At 40.9% G+C, this 23,728-nt stretch overlaps 12 non-coding genes across 12 annotated transcripts; all 12 read right to left on the reverse strand.

The window, feature by feature from the left end:
- Positions 1 to 429: 429 nt before the first annotated feature.
- Positions 430 to 507, reverse strand: LOC120100282 (small nucleolar RNA SNORD115). Its single transcript, XR_015656633.1, has one exon. It is a non-coding gene; the product is annotated as a small nucleolar RNA SNORD115 (small nucleolar RNA).
- A 1,757-nt stretch (positions 508 to 2,264) lies between these two features.
- Positions 2,265 to 2,342, reverse strand: LOC120100280 (small nucleolar RNA SNORD115). The gene has a single exon (XR_015656222.1). It is a non-coding gene; the product is annotated as a small nucleolar RNA SNORD115 (small nucleolar RNA).
- Positions 2,343 to 4,103: 1,761 nt separating this feature from the next.
- On the reverse strand, positions 4,104 to 4,181 carry LOC120100271 (small nucleolar RNA SNORD115). The gene has a single exon (XR_015656430.1). It is a non-coding gene; the product is annotated as a small nucleolar RNA SNORD115 (small nucleolar RNA).
- A 3,195-nt stretch (positions 4,182 to 7,376) lies between these two features.
- LOC148007491 (small nucleolar RNA SNORD115) lies at positions 7,377 to 7,454 on the reverse strand. Its single transcript, XR_015656634.1, has one exon. It is a non-coding gene; the product is annotated as a small nucleolar RNA SNORD115 (small nucleolar RNA).
- Positions 7,455 to 10,647: 3,193 nt separating this feature from the next.
- Positions 10,648 to 10,725, reverse strand: LOC148007492 (small nucleolar RNA SNORD115). The gene has a single exon (XR_015656635.1). It is a non-coding gene; the product is annotated as a small nucleolar RNA SNORD115 (small nucleolar RNA).
- A 1,754-nt stretch (positions 10,726 to 12,479) lies between these two features.
- Positions 12,480 to 12,554, reverse strand: LOC148007493 (small nucleolar RNA SNORD115). The gene has a single exon (XR_015656632.1). It is a non-coding gene; the product is annotated as a small nucleolar RNA SNORD115 (small nucleolar RNA).
- A 1,756-nt stretch (positions 12,555 to 14,310) lies between these two features.
- Positions 14,311 to 14,388, reverse strand: LOC148007494 (small nucleolar RNA SNORD115). Its single transcript, XR_015656515.1, has one exon. It is a non-coding gene; the product is annotated as a small nucleolar RNA SNORD115 (small nucleolar RNA).
- A 1,753-nt stretch (positions 14,389 to 16,141) lies between these two features.
- LOC148007495 (small nucleolar RNA SNORD115) lies at positions 16,142 to 16,219 on the reverse strand. The gene has a single exon (XR_015656488.1). It is a non-coding gene; the product is annotated as a small nucleolar RNA SNORD115 (small nucleolar RNA).
- A 1,516-nt stretch (positions 16,220 to 17,735) lies between these two features.
- Positions 17,736 to 17,813, reverse strand: LOC148007496 (small nucleolar RNA SNORD115). Its single transcript, XR_015656479.1, has one exon. It is a non-coding gene; the product is annotated as a small nucleolar RNA SNORD115 (small nucleolar RNA).
- Positions 17,814 to 19,568: 1,755 nt separating this feature from the next.
- Positions 19,569 to 19,646, reverse strand: LOC148007497 (small nucleolar RNA SNORD115). Its single transcript, XR_015656223.1, has one exon. It is a non-coding gene; the product is annotated as a small nucleolar RNA SNORD115 (small nucleolar RNA).
- Positions 19,647 to 21,403: 1,757 nt separating this feature from the next.
- LOC148007498 (small nucleolar RNA SNORD115) lies at positions 21,404 to 21,481 on the reverse strand. Its single transcript, XR_015656224.1, has one exon. It is a non-coding gene; the product is annotated as a small nucleolar RNA SNORD115 (small nucleolar RNA).
- Positions 21,482 to 23,242: 1,761 nt separating this feature from the next.
- On the reverse strand, positions 23,243 to 23,320 carry LOC148007499 (small nucleolar RNA SNORD115). The gene has a single exon (XR_015656431.1). It is a non-coding gene; the product is annotated as a small nucleolar RNA SNORD115 (small nucleolar RNA).
- Between the last annotated feature and the right edge of the window lie 408 nt (positions 23,321 to 23,728).

Here is a 23,728-nt window from a genome sequence, read left to right on the forward strand (position 1 = left end):
CAGAACATACTGAGAATTGCAATTCATTTCTGACTTGTATTGCATTATTTTTAATTAAGAAACCTTTGTTGGGCTGAAATTAATGGTCAAAATATTGAGGAATATCTTATAAGAAGTTCAATCCATTATTCGTGATCAATTCACCCACCTGGGAAAAGTGAGCCACTGGACTGCAGGGATGATGCCAGATGACTGCAAGACATCAAAGAGGATAGGGTAATGTTGAAGGGTATATTGTTGCAGACTTGCACACAAGCAGATTATGAGACTAGGTGTTAGTTGGATGGCAGTGTTTGCCAGCACAGTTGCACTAATATTGTCCAGGTTCCCACAGATGGGAATGGGGACAAGGGCATCACAGCAGCTCAAATGTGTCCCGCATGTGGTCCTCTAAGGTAAAGGACTGTTTGTAACCATGGCTCCCTGGTTGTGCCTCAGCCTAATCCTATTGAGCATGATTTTTATGTCATCATCCTGTTCTTGACTTTCTGTTGTCATCATTGACCCAGACACAGGCAGGACACAACTGTCAATAAAGTAATTTCACCTGCACCATGGCTTACCTGGGCTGCCAACACTGCCTCAGAAATTGAATCCTCACTTGCAAGTGCAGAGGGTACAAGGGCACAGCGCTCTTGTGTGAAATAAGGGTAGACCTAGCTTGAATTTGAAGACTGTCCCCTCTAAAAATGAAAGAGCAAGATGTGAGGGCAATTGTATCCCTTCAGTTCATACAATCATATTAATTTTAAGGAGGCTGTTTAAGAAGTCTAATGTATGATGCCACTTAGCAGAATCACTCTTGCAACAACCACTTCCATGCTGACATTCCCAACACATGGAAAGTTACTTCCCTAAGCGATCAATAGGACAATAGGTACCCAAAACCAAATCATTGATGAAGGGTATGACACATGCTCTTTGTCATATACACCGATCAAATCTTTCAATTGCTAAACATTGTCAGAAACCAAGGCAAAGGTGAATTTACCTGAGTAATATTGGAAGGACAATACACGAACAGTTACGTATACTTTAATCAAATTTTCATGAGACTTGTGCATTTCAGACTTATGTGCTAGGCTATGTTCATTCTTCCCCATTTCCGTACTGTATGGTAACAATCAGTTCCCACAGCTGGTAAGTGAATGCTGAAGAGAATCTGTTGCCCAGAGGAAAGCAACAAGTATTTTGACCATGAATCCCTGAGCATTAGCACTCAGTGATTGTCATGTGATGAAACTCAGAATGTGACCAAAATTCGTGTGACTAGATCAGTTGGTGTTTGCAAGTATCCCATTGACATCACGTTCCTCTGTCCCAAGAGCTCCAGAAACCATCTCCTTGATAGCATTTGTTTTCTGATGAATACTGAAGTAAACTTTAGTAAGATCAAGGATGAAGCAGTGTGATGACTCATGGAAGTGAATAGGTAGCCAAGCCACACCTGCAACGTCAATGTCCCCTACTGGTTCGGTTGCCTGTGGCCTGAGAGTTACGTGAAAAATTTCGCCAAGCTCTCTTTGGGGGAATAATTCTTGGAGTGTCTTTTGATGCAGAAACTTTGTCGCCAATTTCTACATCTCTAAACTATAGTCTTATTCCTGGGTTCCCCTTGCCATTGGAAATCGATCTCTGTGCACCAACTTGGATTTGTGAGCATGTGTGTGGACTGAAATTTCTCCAAATTCAAAGGTATATTCATATTCCAGATCCCTCCATTTGTGTAGATAGTATCATCTAGGATCTCTTCCAAGAAATTCAATTTTATGACTGTATAAACTACAGGTAGAAAGGAATTTCTCTACATTTTTAATAGTGCAGTTCAAAGGGACAAAACATACTGAGAAGTGAAATTCATTTCTGACTGGTATTGCATTATTTTTAATCAGAATCCTTTGATGGGCTGTAATTATTGGTCAAAATACTGAGGAATATCTTATAGGAAGTTCAATCCATTAATCGTGATCATTTCACTCACCTGGGAATAGTGATCCACTGGACCGCAGGGGTGATGCCAGGTGACTGCAAGACATCAGAGCAGAGAGGGTAATGATGACAGGGTTGGTGTTGCAGACTTGCACACAAGCAGATTATGAGATTAGGTGATAGTAGGCAGGCAGTGTTTGCCAGCACAGTTGCACTAAGATTGTCCAGGTGCCCACAGAGGGAAAAGAGCACAAGGTCATCAGAGCAGCTCAGATGAGTCCCGCAAGTGGTCCTCAAAGAGACTAAGTAGTGCTTGTAACCCTGGCTCCCTGGTTGGGCCTCAGCGTAATCCTATTGAGCATGATTTTTATGTCATCATTCTGTTCTTGACTTAATGTTGTCATCATTGACCCAGACACAGACAGGACACAACTGTCAATAATGTAATTTCACCTGCACCATGGCTTACCTGGGCTGCCAGCACTGCCTCAGAATTTGAATCCTCACTTGCAAGTGCAGAGGGTACAAGAGCACAGCGCTCTTGTGTGGAATAAGGGTAGACCTAACTTGAATTTGAAGACTGTCCTCTCTAAAAAGCAAAGAGCAAGATGTGAGGGCAATTGTATCCCTTCAGTTCATACAATCATGTTAATTTTAAGGAGGCTGTTTAAGAAGTCTAATGTATGAGGCCACTTAGCAGAATCACTCTTGCAACATCCACTTCCATGCTGACATTCCCAACACATGGAAAGTTACTTCCCTAAGCGATCAATAGGACAATAGGTACCCAAAACCAAATCATTGATGAAGGGGATGACACATGCTCTTTGCCATATACACCGATCAAATCTTTCAATTGCTAAACATTGTCAGAAACCAAGGCAAAGGTGAATTTACCTGAGTAATATTGGAAGGACAATACACGAACAGTTACGTATACTTTAATCAAATTTTCATGAGACTTGTGCATTTCAGATTTTATGTGCTAGGCTATGTTCATTCCTCCCCATTTCCATACTGCATGGTAAAAATCAGTGCCCACAGCTGGTATGTGAATGCTGAAGAGAATCGGTTGCCCAGAAGAAAGCAACATGTATTTTGGCCATGAATCCCTGAGCGTTAGCACTCAGTGATTGCCATGTTATCAAACTGAGAATGTGACCAAAATTCGTGTGACTAGATCAGATGGTGTTTGCAAGTATCCCATTGACATCACTTTCCTCTGTCCCAAGAGCTCCAGAAACCATCTCCTTGATAGCATTTGTTTTCTGATGAATACTGAAGTAAACTTTAGTAAGATCAAGAATGAAGCAGTGTGATGACACATAGAAGGGAATTGGTAGCCAAAGCCACACCTTCAACTTCAATCTACCCTACTTGCTAGGTTCCCTCTGGCCTGAGAGTTACTTGAAAAATTTCGCGAAGCTCTCTTTGGGGCAATAATTCTTGGAGTGTCTTTTGATGCAGAAAATTTATCGCCAATTTCTTCATCTCTAAACTAAAGTCTTATTCCTGGGTTCCCCTTGCCATTGTAAATTGATCTCTGTTCACCAGCTTGGATTTGTGAGACTGTGTGTGGACTGAAATTTCTCCAAATTCAAAAGGTATATTCATATTCCAGATCCCTCCATTTGTGTAGATAGTATCATCTAGGATCTCTTCCAAGAAGTTCAATTTTATGGCTGTATGAACTACATGTAGTAAGGAATTTCTCTACATTTTTAATAGTGCAGTTCAAAGGGACAAAACATACTGAGAAGTGAAATTCATTTCTGACTGGGATTGCATTATTTTTAATTAAGAAACCTTTGATGGGCTGAAATTATTGGTCAAAATACTGAGGAATATCTTATAGGAAGTTCAATCCATTAATCGTGATCATTTCACTCACCTGGGAATAGTGATCCACTGGACCGCAGGGGTGATGCCAGGTGACTGCAAGACATCAGAGCAGAGAGGGTAATGATGACAGGGTTGGTGTTGCAGACTTGCACACAAGCAGATTATGAGATTAGTTGCTATTTGGCAGGCAGTGTTTGCCAGCACATTTGCACTAAGGTTGTCCAGGTTCCCACAGAGGGAAAAGAGCACAAGGTCATCAGAGCAGCTCAGATGAGTCCCGCAAGTGGTCCTCAAAGAGACTAAGTAGTGCTTGTAACCCTGGCTCCCTGGTTGGGCCTCAGCGTAATCCTATTGAGCATGATTTTTATGTCATCATTCTGTTCTTGACTTTCTGTTGTCATCATTGACCCAGACACAGGCAGGACACAACTGTCAATAAAGTAATTTCACCTGCAACATGGCTTACCTGGGCTGCCAACACTGCATCAGAATTTGAATCCTCACTTGAAAGTGCAGAGGGTACAAGGGCACAGCGGTCTTGTGTGGAATAAGGGTAGACCTAGCTTGAATTTGAAGACTGTCCTCTCTAAAAAGGAAAGAGCAAGATGTGAGGGCAATTGTATCCCTTCAGTTCATACAATCATGTTAATTTTAAGGAGGCTGTTTAAGAAGTCTAATGTATGATGCCACTTAGCAGAATCACTCTTGCAACATCCACTTCCATGCTGACATTCCCAACACATGGAAAGTTACTTCCCTAAGCGATCAATAGGTCAATAGGTACCCAAAACCAAATCATTGATGAAGGGGATGACACATGCTCTTTGTCATATACACCGATCAAATCTTTCATTTGCTAAACATTGTCAGAAACCAAGGCAAAGGTTAAGTTCCCTGAGTAATATTGGAAGGACAATACAGGAACAGATACATATACTTTAATCAAATTTTCATGAGACTTGTGCGTTTCAAATTTTATGTGCTAGGCTATGTTCATTCATCCCCATTTCCATACTGCATGGTAACAATCAGTTCCCACAGCGGGTAAGTGAATGCTGAAGAGAATCTGTTGCCCAGAAGAAAGCAACAAGTGTTTTGGCCATGAATCCCTGAGCATTAGCACTCAGTGATTGCCATGTGATCAAACTGAGAATGTGACCAAAATTCGTGTGACTAGATCAGTTGGTGTTTGCAAGTATCCCATTGACATCACGTTCCTCTGTCCCAAGAGCTCCAAAAACCATCTCCTTGATAGCATTTCTTTTCTGATGAATACTGAAGTAAACTTTAGTAAGATCAAGGATGAAGCAGTGTGAGTATACATGGAAGGGTATTGGTAGACAAAGCCACACCTTCAACTTCAATCTCCCGTACTGGCTAGGTTCCCTGTGTTCTGAGAGTTACGTGAAAAATTTTGCCAAGCTCTCTTTGGGGGAATAATTCTTGGAGTGTCTTTTGATGCAGAAAATTTATCACCAATTTCTACAACTTTAAACTAAAGTCTTCTTCCTGGGTTCGCCTTGCCATTGGAAAACGATCTCTGTGCACCAGTTTGGATTTGTGAGCCTGTGTGTGGACTGAAATTTCTCGAAATTCAAAAGGTATATTCATATTCCAGATCCCTCCATGTGTAGACAGTATCATCTAGGATCTCTTCCAAGAAATTCAATTTTATGACTGTATGAACTACAGGTAGAAAGGAAATTATCTACATTTTTAATAGTGCAGTTCAAAGGGACAGAACATACTGAGAAGTGAAATTCATTTCTGACTGGTATTGCATTATTTTTAATTAAGAAACCTTTGATGGGCTGAAATCCTGTTCTTGACTTTCTGTTGTCATCATTGACCCAGACACAGGCAGGTCATAACTGTCACTAATTTAATTTCACCAGCACCATGTCTTACTTGGGCTGCCAACACTGCCTCAGAATGAATCCACACGTGCATGTGCAGAGGATACAAGGGCACAGTGCACTTGTGCCGTATAAGGGGATATCTATCTTGAATTTAAGACTGTCCTCTTTAAAAAGGAAAGAGCAAGATGTGAGGGCAATTGTATCGCTTTGGTTCCTACAATCATGTTAATTTTAAGGAGACTGTTTAAGAAGTCTAATGTATGATGCCACTGAGTAGAATCACTTCTTCAGTCCCTCTTCCATACTGACATTCCCACCAACATGGAAATTTACTTTCAAAGAGATCATTAAGGTCAATATGTACCCAAAACCAAACCATTGATGAAGGGGATCACACATGCTCTTGATCAGTTACACCTATCAAATCTCTCAATTGCTAAACATTGTCAGAAACCAAGAAAAAGATGAAGTTCCCTGAGTAATATGAGGAGGACAATACATGAACCATTACATATCCTTTAAACAAATTTTCAAGAGACTTGTGCGTTGCAAATTTTATGTGCTAGGCTATGTTCATTCCTCCCCATTTCCATACTGCATGGTAACAATCTGTTCCCACAGCTGGTAAGTGAATGCTGAAGAGAATCAGTTGCCCAGAAGAGAGCGACAAGTATTTCTGCCCTGAAACCCCAAGTGTTAGCATTCAGTGATTACCATGTGACAAAACTGAGAATGGGACCAAAATTCTTGTGACTAGATCAGTTGGTATTTGCAAGTATTCCACTGACATCAAGTTCCTTTGTCCCAACCACTCCAGAAGCCATCTCTTGGATAGGATTTGTTTTCTAATGAATACTGAAGTTAACTTTAGTAAGATATTGGATGCAGCAGTGTGAGGACACATGGAAGGGAATTGGTAGCCAAAGCCACTCCTTCAACTTCAAGCTATGGTAATGGCAGGGTTCCCTGTGGCCTGAGAGTTTCGTGAAAAATTTCACCAAGCTCCCTTTGGGGGAATAATTGTGGAGTAACTTTTGGTGCAGGAAATTTATTGCCAATATCTACATCTCCAAACCAAAATCTTACGCCTGGTTTCCCTTTGTCATTGGAAATCGATCTCTGTGGACCAGCTTGGATTTATGAGCCTGTGTGGACTGAAATTTATCCAAATTCAAAAGGTATATTCATATTCCATATCCCTCCATTTGTGTAGATAGTATCAACTAGGATCTCATCCAAGAAATTCAATTTTATGACTGTATGAACTACATATAGATAGGAATTTCTCTACATTTTTAATTGTGCAGTTCAAAGGGACAGAACATACTGAGAATTGCAATTCATTTCTGACTTGTATTGCATTATTTTTAATTAAGAAACCTTTGTTGGGCTGAAATTAATGGTCAAAATATTGAGGAATATCTTATAAGAAGTTCAATCCATTATTCGTGATCAATTCACCCACCTGGGAAAAGTGAGCCACTGGACTGCAGGGATGATGCCAGATGACTGCAAGACATCAAAGAGGATAGGGTAATGTTGAAGGGTATATTGTTGCAGACTTGCACACAAGCAGATTATGAGACTAGGTGTTAGTTGGATGGCAGTGTTTGCCAGCACAGTTGCACTAATATTGTCCAGGTTCCCACAGATGGGAATGGGGACAAGGGCATCACAGCAGCTCAAATGTGTCCCGCATGTGGTCCTCTAAGGTAAAGGACTGTTTGTAACCATGGCTCCCTGGTTGTGCCTCAGCCTAATCCTATTGAGCATGATTTTTATGTCATCATCCTGTTCTTGACTTTCTGTTGTCATCATTGACCCAGACACAGGCAGGACACAACTGTCACTAATTTAATTTCACCAGCACCATGGCTGACCTGGGCTGCCAACACTGCATCAGAATTTGAATCCTCACTTGCAAGTGCAGAGGGTACAAGGGCACAGCGCAGTTGTGTGTAATAAGGGGAGACCTAGCTCGGATTTGAACTGTCCTCTGTAAAAAGGAAAGAGCAAGATGTGAGGGCAATTGTATCCCTTCAGTTCATACAATCATATTAATTTTAAGGAGGCTGTTTAAGAAGTCTAATGTATGATGCCACTTAGCACAATCACTCTTGCAACATCCACTTCCATGCTGACATTCCCAACACATGGAAAGTTACTTCCCTAAGCGATCAATAGGTCAATAGGTACCCAAAACCAAATCATTGATGAAGGGGATGACACATGCTCTTTGCCATATACACCGATCAAATCTTTCAATTGCTAAACATTGTCAGAAACCAAGGCAAAGGTTAAGTTCCCTGAGTAATATTGGAAGGACAATACAGGAACAGATACATATACTTTAATCAAATTTTCATGAGACTTGTGCGTTTCAAATTTTATGTGCTAGGCTATGTTCATTCATCCCCATTTCCATACTGCATGGTAACAATCAGTTCCCACAGCGGGTAAGTGAATGCTGAAGAGAATCTGTTGCCCAGAAGAAAGCAACAAGTGTTTTGGCCATGAATCCCTGAGCATTAGCACTCAGTGATTGCCATGTGATCAAACTGAGAATGTGACCAAAATTCGTGTGACTAGATCAGTTGGTGTTTGCAAGTATCCCATTGACATCACGTTCCTCTGTCCCAAGAGCTCCAAAAACCATCTCCTTGATAGCATTTCTTTTCTGATGAATACTGAAGTAAACTTTAGTAAGATCAAGGATGAAGCAGTGTGAGTATACATGGAAGGGTATTGGTAGACAAAGCCACACCTTCAACTTCAATCTCCCGTACTGGCTAGGTTCCCTGTGTTCTGAGAGTTACGTGAAAAATTTTGCCAAGCTCTCTTTGGGGGAATAATTCTTGGAGTGTCTTTTGATGCAGAAAATTTATCACCAATTTCTACAACTTTAAACTAAAGTCTTCTTCCTGGGTTCGCCTTGCCATTGGAAAACGATCTCTGTGCACCAGTTTGGATTTGTGAGCCTGTGTGTGGACTGAAATTTCTCGAAATTCAAAAGGTATATTCATATTCCAGATCCCTCCATGTGTAGACAGTATCATCTAGGATCTCTTCCAAGAAATTCAATTTTATGACTGTATGAACTACAGGTAGAAAGGAAATTATCTACATTTTTAATAGTGCAGTTCAAAGGGACAGAACATACTGAGAAGTGAAATTCATTTCTGACTGGTATTGCATTATTTTTAATTAAGAAACCTTTGATGGGCTGAAATCCTGTTCTTGACTTTCTGTTGTCATCATTGACCCAGACACAGGCAGGTCATAACTGTCACTAATTTAATTTCACCAGCACCATGTCTTACTTGGGCTGCCAACACTGCCTCAGAATGAATCCACACGTGCATGTGCAGAGGATACAAGGGCACAGTGCACTTGTGCCGTATAAGGGGATATCTATCTTGAATTTAAGACTGTCCTCTTTAAAAAGGAAAGAGCAAGATGTGAGGGCAATTGTATCGCTTTGGTTCCTACAATCATGTTAATTTTAAGGAGACTGTTTAAGAAGTCTAATGTATGATGCCACTGAGTAGAATCACTTCTTCAGTCCCTCTTCCATACTGACATTCCCACCAACATGGAAATTTACTTTCAAAGAGATCATTAAGGTCAATATGTACCCAAAACCAAACCATTGATGAAGGGGATCACACATGCTCTTGATCAGTTACACCTATCAAATCTCTCAATTGCTAAACATTGTCAGAAACCAAGAAAAAGATGAAGTTCCCTGAGTAATATGAGGAGGACAATACATGAACCATTACATATCCTTTAAACAAATTTTCAAGAGACTTGTGCGTTGCAAATTTTATGTGCTAGGCTATGTTCATTCCTCCCCATTTCCATACTGCATGGTAACAATCTGTTCCCACAGCTGGTAAGTGAATGCTGAAGAGAATCAGTTGCCCAGAAGAGAGCGACAAGTATTTCTGCCCTGAAACCCCAAGTGTTAGCATTCAGTGATTACCATGTGACAAAACTGAGAATGGGACCAAAATTCTTGTGACTAGATCAGTTGGTATTTGCAAGTATTCCACTGACATCAAGTTCCTTTGTCCCAACCACTCCAGAAGCCATCTCTTGGATAGGATTTGTTTTCTAATGAATACTGAAGTTAACTTTAGTAAGATATTGGATGCAGCAGTGTGAGGACACATGGAAGGGAATTGGTAGCCAAAGCCACTCCTTCAACTTCAAGCTATGGTAATGGCAGGGTTCCCTGTGGCCTGAGAGTTTCGTGAAAAATTTCGCCAAGCTCCCTTTGGGGGAATAATTGTGGAGTAACTTTTGGTGCAGGAAATTTATTGCCAATATCTACATCTCCAAACCAAAATCTTACGCCTGGTTTCCCTTTGTCATTGGAAATCGATCTCTGTGGACCAGCTTGGATTTATGAGCCTGTGTGGACTGAAATTTATCCAAATTCAAAAGGTATATTCATATTCCATATCCCTCCATTTGTGTAGATAGTATCAACTAGGATCTCATCCAAGAAATTCAATTTTATGACTGTATGAACTACATATAGATAGGAATTTCTCTACATTTTTAATTGTGCAGTTCAAAGGGACAGAACATACTGAGAATTGCAATTCATTTCTGACTTGTATTGCATTATTTTTAATTAAGAAACCTTTGTTGGGCTGAAATTAATGGTCAAAATATTGAGGAATATCTTATAAGAAGTTCAATCCATTATTCGTGATCAATTCACCCACCTGGGAAAAGTGAGCCACTGGACTGCAGGGATGATGCCAGATGACTGCAAGACATCAAAGAGGATAGGGTAATGTTGAAGGGTATATTGTTGCAGACTTGCACACAAGCAGATTATGAGACTAGGTGTTAGTTGGATGGCAGTGTTTGCCAGCACAGTTGCACTAATATTGTCCAGGTTCCCACAGATGGGAATGGGGACAAGGGCATCACAGCAGCTCAAATGTGTCCCGCATGTGGTCCTCTAAGGTAAAGGACTGTTTGTAACCATGGCTCCCTGGTTGTGCCTCAGCCTAATCCTATTGAGCATGATTTTTATGTCATCATCCTGTTCTTGACTTTCTGTTGTCATCATTGACCCAGACACAGGCAGGACACAACTGTCACTAATTTAATTTCACCAGCACCATGGCTGACCTGGGCTGCCAACACTGCATCAGAATTTGAATCCTCACTTGCAAGTGCAGAGGGTACAAGGGCACAGCGCAGTTGTGTGTAATAAGGGGAGACCTAGCTCGGATTTGAACTGTCCTCTGTAAAAAGGAAAGAGCAAGATGTGAGGGCAATTGTATCCCTTCAGTTCATACAATCATGTTAATTTTAAGGAGACTGTAGAAGAAGTCTAATGTATGATTCCACTGAGCATAATCCCTCTTGCAGCTCCCACTTCCATGATGATATTTCCAGCAACATGGAAATTTACTTCTCTAAGAGATCATTAAGGTCAATAGGTACACAAAACCAAACCATTGACGAAGGGGATCACATATGCTCTTGATCAGATACACAGATCAAATCTTTCAATTGCTAAACATTGTCAGAATTCAAGAAAAAATTGAAGTTCCCTTAGTAATATTGGGAGGACAATACAGAACCGTTAAATATACTTTAAACAAATTTTCAAGAGATTTGTGCGTTTCAAATTTTATGTGCTAGGCTATGTTCATTCCTCCCCATTTCCATACTGCATGGTAACAATCAGTTCCCACAGCTCGTAAGTGAATGCTGAAGAGATCAGTTGGCCAGATGTAAGCAACAAGTATTTTGGCCATGAATCCCTGAGCGTTAGCACTCAGTGATTGCCATGTGATAAAACTGAGAATGTGACCAAAATTACTGAACTAGATCAGTTGGTGTTTGCAAGTTTTCCAGTGACATCACATTCGTCTCTCCCACTCGCTCCAGAAACCATCTTCTTGATAGAATTTGTTTACTTATAAATACTGAAGTAAACTATAGTAAGATCAAGGATGAAGCAGTGTGAGGACACATGGAAGGGAATTGGTAGCCAAAGCCACACCTTCAACTTCAAGCTCCAGTACTGGCTAGGTTCCCTGTGGCCTGAGAGCTTCGTGAAAAATTTCGCCAAGCTCTCTTTGAGGGAATAATTCGTGGGGTGTCATATGATGTAGGAAATTTATCGCCAAGTTCTACATCTCTAAACTAAAATCTTTTGCCTGTGTCATCTTGTCATTGGAAATTGATCTCTGTGGACCAGCTTGGATTTGTTTGCCTGTGTGTGGAGTGAAATTTCTCCAAATTCAAAAGGTATATTCATATTGCAGTTCCCTCCTTTTGTGAAGACAGTATCATCTAGGATCTCTTGCAAGAAATTCAATTTTATGGCTGTTTGAACTACAGGGAGAAAGGAATTTCTGTACATTTTTAATTGTGCAGTTCAAAGGGATAGTACATACTGAGAATTGCAATTCATTTCTGACTTGTATTAGATTATTTTTAATTAAGAAACCTTTGATGGGCTGAAATTAATGGTCAAAATACTGAGGAATATCTTATAAGAAGTTCAATCCATTATTCCTGATTATTTCACTCACCTTGGAATAGTGATCCACTGGACCGCAGGGGTGATTCCAGATGACTGCAAGACATCAGAGAAGAGAGGGTAATGATGAAGGGGTTTATGTTGCAGACTTGCACAAAGCAGATTATGACACTAGGTGCTAGTTGGCAGGCAGTGTTTGTCAGCTCACATGCACTGAAATTGTCCAGGTTCCCACAGAGGGGAAAGAGCACAAGGGCATCTGAGCAGCTCAGAGGAGTCCCACAAGTGGTCCTCAAAGAGAATGGACTGCTTGTAACCCTGGCTCCCTGGTTGGGCCTCAGCCTAATTCTATTGAGCATGATTTTTATGTCATCATGTTCTTGACATTCTGTTGTCATCATTGACCCAGACACAGGCAGGACACAACTGTCACTAATTTAATTTCACCAGCACCATGACTTACCTGGCTGCCAACACTACCTCACAATTAGAATCCTCACTTACAAGTGCAGAGGATACAAGGGCACAGCGCTCTTGTGTGGAATAAGGAGAGACCTAGCTTGAATTTGAAAACTGTCCTCTCTAAAAAGCAAAGAGAAAGATGTGAGGGCAATTGTATCCCTTCAGTTCATACAATCACGTTAATTTTAAGGACACTGTGTAAGAAGTCTAATGTATGATGCCACTGAGCAGAATCCCTCCTTAGCTCCCACTTCCATGCTGACATTCCCAACACCCTGCAAAGTTTCTTCCCTAAGAGATCATTAGGTCAATATGTACACAAAACCAAACCATTGATGAAGGGGATCACACATTCTCTTGATGAGTTACACCGATCAAATCTGTCAATTGCTAAACATTATCAGAAACCAAGAAAAACGTGAGGTTCCCTGAGTAATATGGGGAGGACAATACACGAACAGTTGCATATACTTTAAACAAATTTTCAAGAGACTTGTGCATTTCAAATTTTATGTGCTAGGCTATGTTCATTCCTCCCCATTTCCATACTGCATGGTAACAATCAGTTCCCACAGCTGGTAAGTGAATGTTGAAGAGAATCAGTTGCCCAGAAGAAAGCCAAAAGAATTTCAGCCATGAATCCCTGAATGTTAATACTCAGTGATTGGCATGTGACAAAACTGAGAATGGGACCAAAATTCGTGTGACTAGATCAGTTGGTGTTTGCAAGTATCCCATTGACATCACGTTCCTCTGTCCCAAGAGCTCCAGAAACCATCTCCTTGATAGCATTCGTTTTCTGATGAATACTGAAGTAAACTTTAGTAAGATCAAGGACTAAGCAGTGTGAGGACACATGGAAGGGAATTGGTAGCCAAAGCTACACCTGCAACTTGAAGCTCCAGTACTGGCCAGGTTCGCTGTGGCCTGAGAGTTTCGTGAAAAATTTCTCCAATCTATTTGGGAATAATTCTTGGAGTGTCTTTTGATGCGGGAAATTTATCGCCATTTTCTACATTTCTAAACTAATGTCTTAAGCCGGGGTTCCCCTTGTCATTGGAAATAGATTGATGTGTTCCAGCTTGGATTTGTGAGCCTGTTTGTGGACTGAAATTTCTCCAAATTCAAAAGGTCTATTCATATTCCAGATCCCCCCTTTTGTGTAGATAGTATCATCTAGGATCTCTTCCCAGAAATTCAATTATTTGGCTTTATAAACTACATGAAGAAATGAATTTCTCTACATTTCTAATTTTGCAGTTCAAATGGACAGAACATACTGAGAAGTGAAATTCATTTCTGACTTGTATTGCATTATTTTTCAATAAGAATCCTTTGATGGGCTGAAATTATTGGTCAAAATACTGAGGAAGATCTTATAAGGAGTTCAATACATTATTCGTGATCATTTGACTCACCTGGGAATAGTGCTCCACTGGACTGCAGGGGTGATGCCAGATGACTGTATGACATCAGAACAGAGAGGGTAATGATGACGGGGTTGGTGTTGCAGACTTGCACACAAGCAGCTTATGAGACATGGTGCTAGTTGGCTGGCAGTGTTTGCCAGCACACTTGCACTAAGATTGTCCAGGTTCCCACAGAGGGGAAAGAGCACAAGGTCATCAGAGTAGCTCAGATGAGTCCTGCAAGTGGTCCTCAAAGAGACAAAGGACTGCTTGTAACCCTGGCTCCCTGGTTGGGCCTCACCGTAATCCTATTGAGCATGATTTTTATGTCATCATCCACTTCTTGACTTTCTGTTGTCATCATTGACCCAGACACAGGCAGGACACAACTGTCAATAATGTAATTTCACCTGAACCATGGCTTACCTGGGCTGCCAACACTGCCTCAGAATTTGAATCCTCACTTGCAAGTGCAGAGGGTACAAGGGCACAGCGCTCTTGTATGGAATAAGGGAGACCTAGCTTGAATTGAAGACTGTCCTCTCTAAAAAGGATAGGGCAAGATGTGAGGGCAAATGTATCCCTTCAGTTCATACAATCATATTAATTTGAAGGAGGCTGTTTAAGAAGTCTAATGTATGATGCCACTTAGCAGAATCACTCTTGCAACATCCACTTCCATGCTGACATTCCCAACACATGGAAAGTTACTTCCCTAAGCGATCAATAGGTCAATAGGTACCCAAAACCAAATCATTGATGAAGGGGATGACACATGCTCTTTGCCATATACACCGATCAAATCTTTCAATTGCTAAACATTGTCAGAAACCAAGGCAAAGGTGAATTTACCTGAGTAATATTGGAAGGACAATACACGAACAGTTACGTATACTTTAATCAAATTTTCATGAGACTTGTGCATTTCAGATTTTATGTGCTAGGCTATGTTCATTCCTCCCCATTTCCATACTGCATGGTAACAATCAGTTCCCACAGCTGGTATGTGAATGCTGAAGAGAATCTGTTGCCCAGAAGAAAGCAACATGTATTTTGGCCATGAATCCCTGAGCGTTAGCACTCAGTGATTGCCATGTGATGAAACTCAGAATGTGTTCAAAATTCGTGTGACTAGATCAGTTGGTGTTTGCAAGTATCCCAGTGACATCACATTCCTCTGTCCCAAGAGCTCCAGAAACCATCTCCTTGATAGCATTTGTTTTCTGATGAATACTGAAGTAAATTTTAGTAAGATCAAGAATGAAGCTGTGTGATGACACATAGAAGGGAATTGGTAGCCAAAGCCACACTTTCAACTTCAATCTACCCTACTGGCTAGGTTCCCTGTGGCCTGAGAGTTTCGTGAAAAATTTCGCGAAGCTCTCTTTGGTGCAATAATTCTTGGAGTGTCTTTTGATGCAGAAAATTTATCGCCAATTTCTTCATCTCTAAACTAAAGTCTTATTCCTGGGTTCCCCTTGCCATTGGAAATCCATCTCTGTGCTTTGATATGTGAGCCTGTGTGTGGACTGAAATTTCTCCAAATTCAAAAGGTATATTCATATTCCAGATCCCTCCATTTATGTAGATATTATCATCTAGGATCTCTTCCAAGATATTCAATTTTATGGCTGTATGAACTACAGGTAGAAAGGAATTTCTCTACATTTTTAATAGTGCAGTTCAAAGGGACAAAACATACTGAGAAGTGAAATTCATTTCTGACTGGGATTGCATTATTTTTAATTAAGAAACCTTTGATGGGCTGAAATTATTGGTCAAAATACTGAGGAATATCTTATAGGAAGTTCAATCCATTAATCGTGATCATTTCACTCACCTGGGAATAGTGATCCACTGGACCTCAAGGGTGATGCCAGGTGACTGCAAGACATCAGAGCAGAGAGGGTAATGATGACAGGGTTGGTGTTGCAGACTTGCACACAAGCAGATTACGAGATTAGGTGCTAGTTGGCAGGCAGTGTTTGCCAGCACAGTTGCACTAAGATTGTCCAGGTTCCCACAGAGGGAAAAGAGCACAAGGTCATCAGAGCAGCTCAGATGAGTCCCGCAAGTGGTCCTCAAAGAGACTAAGTAGTGCTTGTAACCCTGGCTCCCTGGTTGGGCCTCAGTGTAATCCTATTGAGCATGATTTTTATGTCATCATTCTGTTCTTGACTCTCTGTTGTCATCATTGACCCAGACACAGGCAGGACACAGCTGTCAATAATGTAATTTACCTGCACCATGTCTTACCTGGGCTGCCAACACTGCCTCAGAATTTGAATCCTCACTTGCAAGTGCAGAGGGTACAAGGGCAAAGCGCTCTTGTGTGGAATAAGGGGAGACCTAGGTTGAATTTGAAGACTGTCCTCTCTAAAAAGGATAGAGCTAGATGTGAGGGCATTTGTATCCCTTCAGTTCATACAATCATGTTAATTTTAAGGAGGCTGTTTAAGAAGTCTAAATTAGGATGCCACTTCGCAGAATCACTCTTGCAACTTTCACTTCCATCCTGACATTCCCAACACATGGAAAGTTACTTCCCTAAGAGATCATTAAGGTCAAAAGTTACCCAAAACTAAACCATTGAGGAAGGGGATCAAACATGCTCTTGATCATTTACACTGATCAAATCTTTCAATTGCTAAACATTGTCAGAAACGAAGACAAATGTGAATTTCTCTGAGTAATATGGGGAGTACAATACACAAACAGTTACATATACTTTAATCAAATTTTAAAGACACTTGTGCATTTCAAATTTTATATGCTAGTCTGTGTTCATTCCACGCCATTTCCATACTGCATGGTAACAATCAGTTCCAACAGCTGGTAATTGAATGCTGAAGAAAATCAGTTGCCCAGAAAAAAGCAACAAGTATTTTGTCCATGAATTCATGAACATTAGCACTCAGTCATTGCCATGTGATCAAACTGAGAATGTGACCAAAATTCGTGTGACTAGATCAGTTGGTGTTTGCAAGTATCCCATTGACATCACGTTCCTCTGTCCCAAGAGCTCCAGAAAATATCTTCTTGATAGCATTTGTTTTTAATGAATACTGAAGTAAAATTTAGTAAGATCAAGGATGAAGCTTGGGTTTGTGAGCCTGTGTGTGGACTGAAATTTCTCGAAATTCAAAAGGTATATTCATATTCCATATCCCTCCTTTTGTGTAGACAGTATCATCTAGGATCTCTCTCAAGAAATTCAATTTTATGGCTGTATGAAGTACAGGTATAAAGGAATTTCTCTACATTTTTAATAGTGCAGTTCAAAGGGACAGAACATACTTAGAAGTGCAATTCATTTCTGACTGGTATTGCTTTATTTTTATTAAGAAACCTTTGATGGGCTGAAATTATTGGTCAAAAAACTGAGGAATATCTCATAAATAGTTCAATCCATTATTCGTGATCATTTCACTCACCTGGGAGTAGTGATCCACTGGACGGCTGGGGTGTTGAAAAGTGACTGCAAGACATAAGAGCCGAGAGGGTAATGATGACAGGGTTGGTGTTGCAGACTTGCACACAAGCAGATTATGAGATTAGGTGCTAGTTGGCAGGAAGTGTTTGCCAGCACACTTGCACTAAGATTGTCCAGGTTCCCGCAGAGGGAATAGTGCACAAGGTCATCAGAGCAGCTCAGATGAGTCCCGCAAGTGGTCCTCAAATAGACTAAGTAGTGCTTGTAAACCTGGCTCCCTGGTTGGGCCTCAGCGTAATCCTATTGAGCATGATTTTTATGTCATCATTCTGTTCTTGACTTTCTGTTGTCCTCATTGACCCAGACAGAGGCAGGACACAACTGTCAATAATGTAATTTCACCTGCACCATGGCTTACCTGGGCTGCCAACACTGCCTCAGAATTTGAATCCTCACTTGCAAGTGCAGAGGGTACAAGGGCACAGCGCTCTTTTGTGGAATAAGGGTAGACCTAGCTTGAATTTGAAGACTGTCCTCTCTAAAAAGGAAAGAGCAAGATGTGAGGGCAATTGTATCCCTTCAGTTCATACAATCATATTAATTTTAAGGAGGCTGTTTAAGAAGTCTAATGTATGATGCCCCTTAGCAGAATCACTCTTGCAACATCCACTTCCATGCTGACATTCCCAACACATGGAAAGTTACTTCCCTAAGCGATCAATAGGTCAATAGGTACCCAAAACCAAATCATTGATGAAGGGGATGACACATGCTCTTTGTCATATACACCGATCAAATCTTTTAATTGCTAAACATTGTCAGAAACCAAGGCAAAGGTGAATTTACCTGAGTAATATTGGAAGGACAATACACGAACAGTTACGTATACTTTAATCAAATTTTCATGAGACTTGTGCATTTCAGATTTTATGTGCTAGGCTATGTTCATTCTTCCCCATTTCCATACTGCATGGTAAAAATCAGTGCCCACAGCTGGTATGTGAATGCTGAAGAGAATCGGTTGCCCAGAAGAAAGCAACATGTATTTTGGCCATGAATCCCTGAGCGTTAGCACTCAGTGATTGCCATGTTATCAAACTGAGAATGTGACCAAAATTCGTGTGACTAGATCAGATGGTGTTTGCAAGTATCCCATTGACATCACGTTCCTCTGTCCCAAGAGCTCCAGAAACCATCTCCTTGATAGCATTTGTTTTCTGATGAATACTGAAGTAAACTTTAGTAAGATCAAGAATGAAGCAGTGTGATGACACATAGAAGGGAATTGGTAGCCAAAGCCACACCTTCAACTTCAATCTACCCTACTTGCTAGGTTCCCTCTGGCCTGAGAGTTACATGAAAAATTTCGCGAAGCTCTCTTTGGTGCAATAATTCTTGGAGTGTCTTTTGATGCAGAAAATTTATCGCCAATTTCTTCATCTCTAAACTAAAGTCTTATTCCTGGGTTCCCCTTGCCATTGGAAATCCATCTCTGTGCTTTGATATGTGAGCCTGTGTGTGGACTGAAATTTCTCCAAATTCAAAAGGTATATTCATATTCCAGATCCCTCCATTTATGTAGATATTATCATCTAGGATGTCTTCCAAGATATTCAATTTTATGGCTGTATGAACTACAGGTAGAAAGGAATTTCTCTACATTTTTAATAGTGCAGTTCAAAGGGACAAAACATACTGAGAAGTGAAATTCATTTCTGACTGGGATTGCATTATTTTTAATTAAGAAACCTTTGATGGGCTGAAAATATTGGTCAAAATACTGAGGAATATCTTATAGGAAGTTCAATCCATTAATCGTGATCATTTCACTCACCTGGGAATAGTGATCCACTGGACCTCAAGGGTGATGCCAGGTGACTGCAAGACATCAGAGCAGAGAGGGTAATGATGACAGGGTTGGTGTTGCAGACTTGCACACAAGCAGATTATGAGATTAGGTGCTAGTTGGCAGGCAGTGTTTGCCAGCACACTTGCACTAAGATTGTCCAGGTTCCCACAGAGGGAAAAGAGCACAAGGTCATCAGAGCAGCTCAGATGAGTCCCGCAAGTGGTCCTCAAAGAGACTAAGTAGTGCTTGTAACCCTGGCTCCCTGGTTGGGCCTCAGCGTAATCCTATTGAGCATGATTTTTATGTCATCATTCTGTTCTTGACTTAATGTTGTCATCATTGACCCAGACACAGGCAGGACACAACTGTCAATAAAGTAATTTCACCTGTACCATGGCTTACCTGGGCTGCCAACACTGCCTCAGAATTTGAATCCTCACTTGCAAGTGCAGAGGGTACAAGGGCACAGCGCTCTTGTGTGAAATAAGGGTAGACCTAGCTTGAATTTGAAGACTGTCCCCTCTAAAAATGAAAGAGCAAGATGTGAGGGCAATTGTATCCCTTCAGTTCATACAATCATATTAATTTTAAGGAGGCTGTTTAAGACGTCTAATGTATGAGGCCACTTAGCAGAATCACTCTTGCAACATCCACTTCAATGCTGACATTCCCAACACATGGAAAGTTACTTCCCTAAGCGATCAATAGGTCAATAGGTACCCAAAACCAAATCATTGATGAAGGGGATGACACATGCTCTTTGTCATATACACCGATCAAATCTTTCAATTGCTAAACATTGTCAGAAACCAAGGCAAAGGTGAATTTACCTGAGTAATATTGGAAGGACAGTACACGAACAGTTACGTATACTTTAATCAAATTTTCATGAGACTTGTGCATTTCAGATTTTATGTGCTAGGCTATGTTCATTCCTCCACATTTCCATACTGCATGGTAACAATCAGTTCCCACAGCTGGTAAGTGAATGCTGAAGAGAATCTGTTGCCCAGAGGAAAGCAACAAGTATTTTGACCATGAATCCCTGAGCATTAGCACTCAGTGATTGTCATGTGATGAAACTCAGAATGTGACCAAAATTCGTGTGACTAGATCAGTTGGTGTTTGCAAGTATCCCATTGACATCACGTTCCTCTGTCCCAAGAGCTCCAGAAACCATCTCCTTGATAGCATTTGTTTTCTGATGAATACTGAAGTAAACTTTAGTAAGATCAAGGATGAAGCAGTGTGATGCCTCATGGAAGTGAATAGGTAGCCAAGCCACACCTGCAACGTCAATGTCCCCTACTGGTTCGGTTGCCTGTGGCCTGAGAGTTACGTGAAAAATTTCGCCAAGCTCTCTTTGGGGGAATAATTCTTGGAGTGTCTTTTGATGCAGAAACTTTGTCGCCAATTTCTACATCTCTAAACTATAGTCTTATTCCTGGGTTCCCCTTGCCATTGGAAATCGATCTCTGTGCACCAACTTGGATTTGTGAGCATGTGTGTGGACTGAAATTTCTCCAAATTCAAAGGTATATTCATATTCCAGATCCCTCCATTTGTGTAGATAGTATCATCTAGGATCTCTTCCAAGAAATTCAATTTTATGACTGTATAAACTACAGGTAGAAAGGAATTTCTCTACATTTTTAATAGTGCAGTTCAAAGGGACAAAACATACTGAGAAGTGAAATTCATTTCTGACTGGTATTGCATTATTTTTAATCAGAATCCTTTGATGGGCTGTAATTATTGGTCAAAATACTGAGGAATATCTTATAGGAAGTTCAATCCATTAATCGTGATCATTTCACTCACCTGGGAATAGTGATCCACTGGACCGCAGGGATGATGCCAGGTGACTGCAAGACATCAGAGCAGAGAGGGTAATGATGACAGGGTTGGTGTGCAGACTTGCACACAAGCAGATTACGAGACTAGGTGCTAATTGGCAGGCAGTGTTTGCCAGCACAGTTGCACTAAGATTGTCCAGGTTCCCACAGAGGGAAAAGAGCACAAGGTCATCAGAGCAGCTCAGATGAGTCCCGCAAGTGGTCCTCAAAGAGACTAAGTAGTGCTTGTAACCCTGGCTCCCTGGTTGGGCCTCAGCGTAATCCTATTGAGCATGATTTTTATGTCATCATTCTGTTCTTGACTTAATGTTGTCATCATTGACCCAGACACAGGCAGGACACAACTGTCAATAATGTTATTTCACATGCACCGTGGCTTTCCTGGGCTGCCAGCACTGCCTCAGAATTTGAATCCTCACTTGCAAGTGCAGAGGGTACAAGAGCACAGCGCTCTTGTGTGGAATAAGGGTAGACCTAACTTGAATTTGAAGACTGTCCTCTCTAAAAAGCAAAGAGCAAGATGTGAGGGCAATTGTATCCCTTCAGTTCATACAATCATGTTAATTTTAAGGAGGCTGTTTAAGAAGTCTAATGTATGATGCCACTTAGCAGAATCACTCTTGCAACATCCACTTCCATGCTGACATTCCCAACACATGGAAAGTTACTTCCCTAAGCGATCAATAGGACAATAGGTACCCAAAACCAAATCATTGATGAAGGGGATGACACATGCTCTTTGCCATATACACCGATCAAATCTTTCAATTGCTAAACATTGTCAGAAACCAAGGCAAAGGTGAATTTACCTGAGTAATATTGGAAGGACAATACACGAACAGTTACGTATACTTTAATCAAATTTTCATGAGACTTGTGCATTTCAGATTTTATGTGCTAGGCTATGTTCATTCTTCCCCATTTCCATACTGCATGGTAAAAATCAGTGCCCACAGCTGGTATGTGAATGCTGAAGAGAATCGGTTGCCCAGAAGAAAGCAACATGTATTTTGGCCATGAATCCCTGAGTGTTAGCACTCAGTGATTGCCATGTTATCAAACTGAGAATGTGACCAAAATTCGTGTGACTAGATCAGATGGTGTTTGCAAGTATCCCATTGACATCACTTTCCTCTGTCCCAAGAGCTCCAGAAACCATCTCCTTGATAGCATTTGTTTTCTGATGAATACTGAAGTAAACTTTAGTAAGATCAAGAATGAAGCAGTGTGATGACACATAGAAGGGAATTGGTAGCCAAAGCCACACCTTCAACTTCAATCTACCCTACTTGCTAGGTTCCCTCTGGCCTGAGAGTTACATGAAAAATTTCGCGAAGCTCTCTTTGGTGCAATAATTCTTGGAGTGTCTTTTGATGCAGAAAATTTATCGCCAATTTCTTCATCTCTAAACTAAAGTCTTATTCCTGGGTTCCCCTTGCCATTGTAAATTGATCTCTGTTCACCAGCTTGGATTTGTGAGACTGTGTGTGGACTGAAATTTCTCCAAATTCAAAAGGTATATTCATATTCCAGATCCCTCCATTTGTGTAGATAGTATCATCTAGGATCTCTTCCAAGAAATTCAATTTTATGGCTGTATGAACTACATGTAGTAAGGAATTTCTCTACATTTTTAATAGTGCAGTTCAAAGGGACAAAACATACTGAGAAGTGAAATTCATTTCTGACTGGGATTGCATTATTTTTAATTAAGAAACCTTTGATGGGCTGAAATTATTGGTCAAAATACTGAGGAATATCTTATAGGAAGTTCAATCCATTAATCGTGATCATTTCACTCACCTGGGAATAGTGATCCACTGGACCGCAGGGGTGATGCCAGGTGACTGCAAGACATCAGAGCAGAGAGGGTAATGATGACAGGGTTGGTGTTGCAGACTTGCACACAAGCAGATTATGAGATTAGTTGCTATTTGGCAGGCAGTGTTTGCCAGCACATTTGCACTAAGATTGTCCAGGTTCCCACAGAGGGAAAAGAGCACAAGGTCATCAGAGCAGCTCAGATGAGTCCCGCAAGTGGTCCTCAAAGAGACTAAGTAGTGCTTGTAACCCTGGCTCCCTGGTTGGGCCTCAGCGTAATCCTATTGAGCATGATTTTTATGTCATCATTCTGTTCTTGACTTTCTGTTGTCATCATTGACCCAGACACAGGCCGGACACAACTGTCAATAAAGTAATTTCACCTGCAACATGGCTTACCTGGGCTGCCAACACTGCATCAGAATTTGAATCCTCACTTGAAAGTGCAGAGGGTACAAGGGCACAGCGGTCTTGTGTGGAATAAGGGTAGACCTAGCTTGAATTTGAAGACTGTCCTCTCTAAAAAGGAAAGAGCAAGATGTGAGGGCAATTGTATCCCTTCAGTTCATACAATCATGTTAATTTTAAGGAGGCTGTTTAAGAAGTCTAATGTATGAGGCCACTTAGCAGAATCACTTTTGCAACATCCACTTCCATGCTGACATTCCCAACACATGGAAAGTTACTTCCCTAAGCGATCAATAGGTCAATAGGTACCCAAAACCAAATCATTGATGAAGGGGATGACACA

The sequence above is a fragment of the Rattus norvegicus genome, chromosome 1 (genome assembly GCF_021556685.1).
Source record: "Rattus norvegicus strain SHRSP/BbbUtx chromosome 1, alternate assembly SHRSP_T2T, whole genome shotgun sequence".
NCBI lineage: Eukaryota > Metazoa > Chordata > Mammalia > Rodentia > Muridae > Rattus > Rattus norvegicus.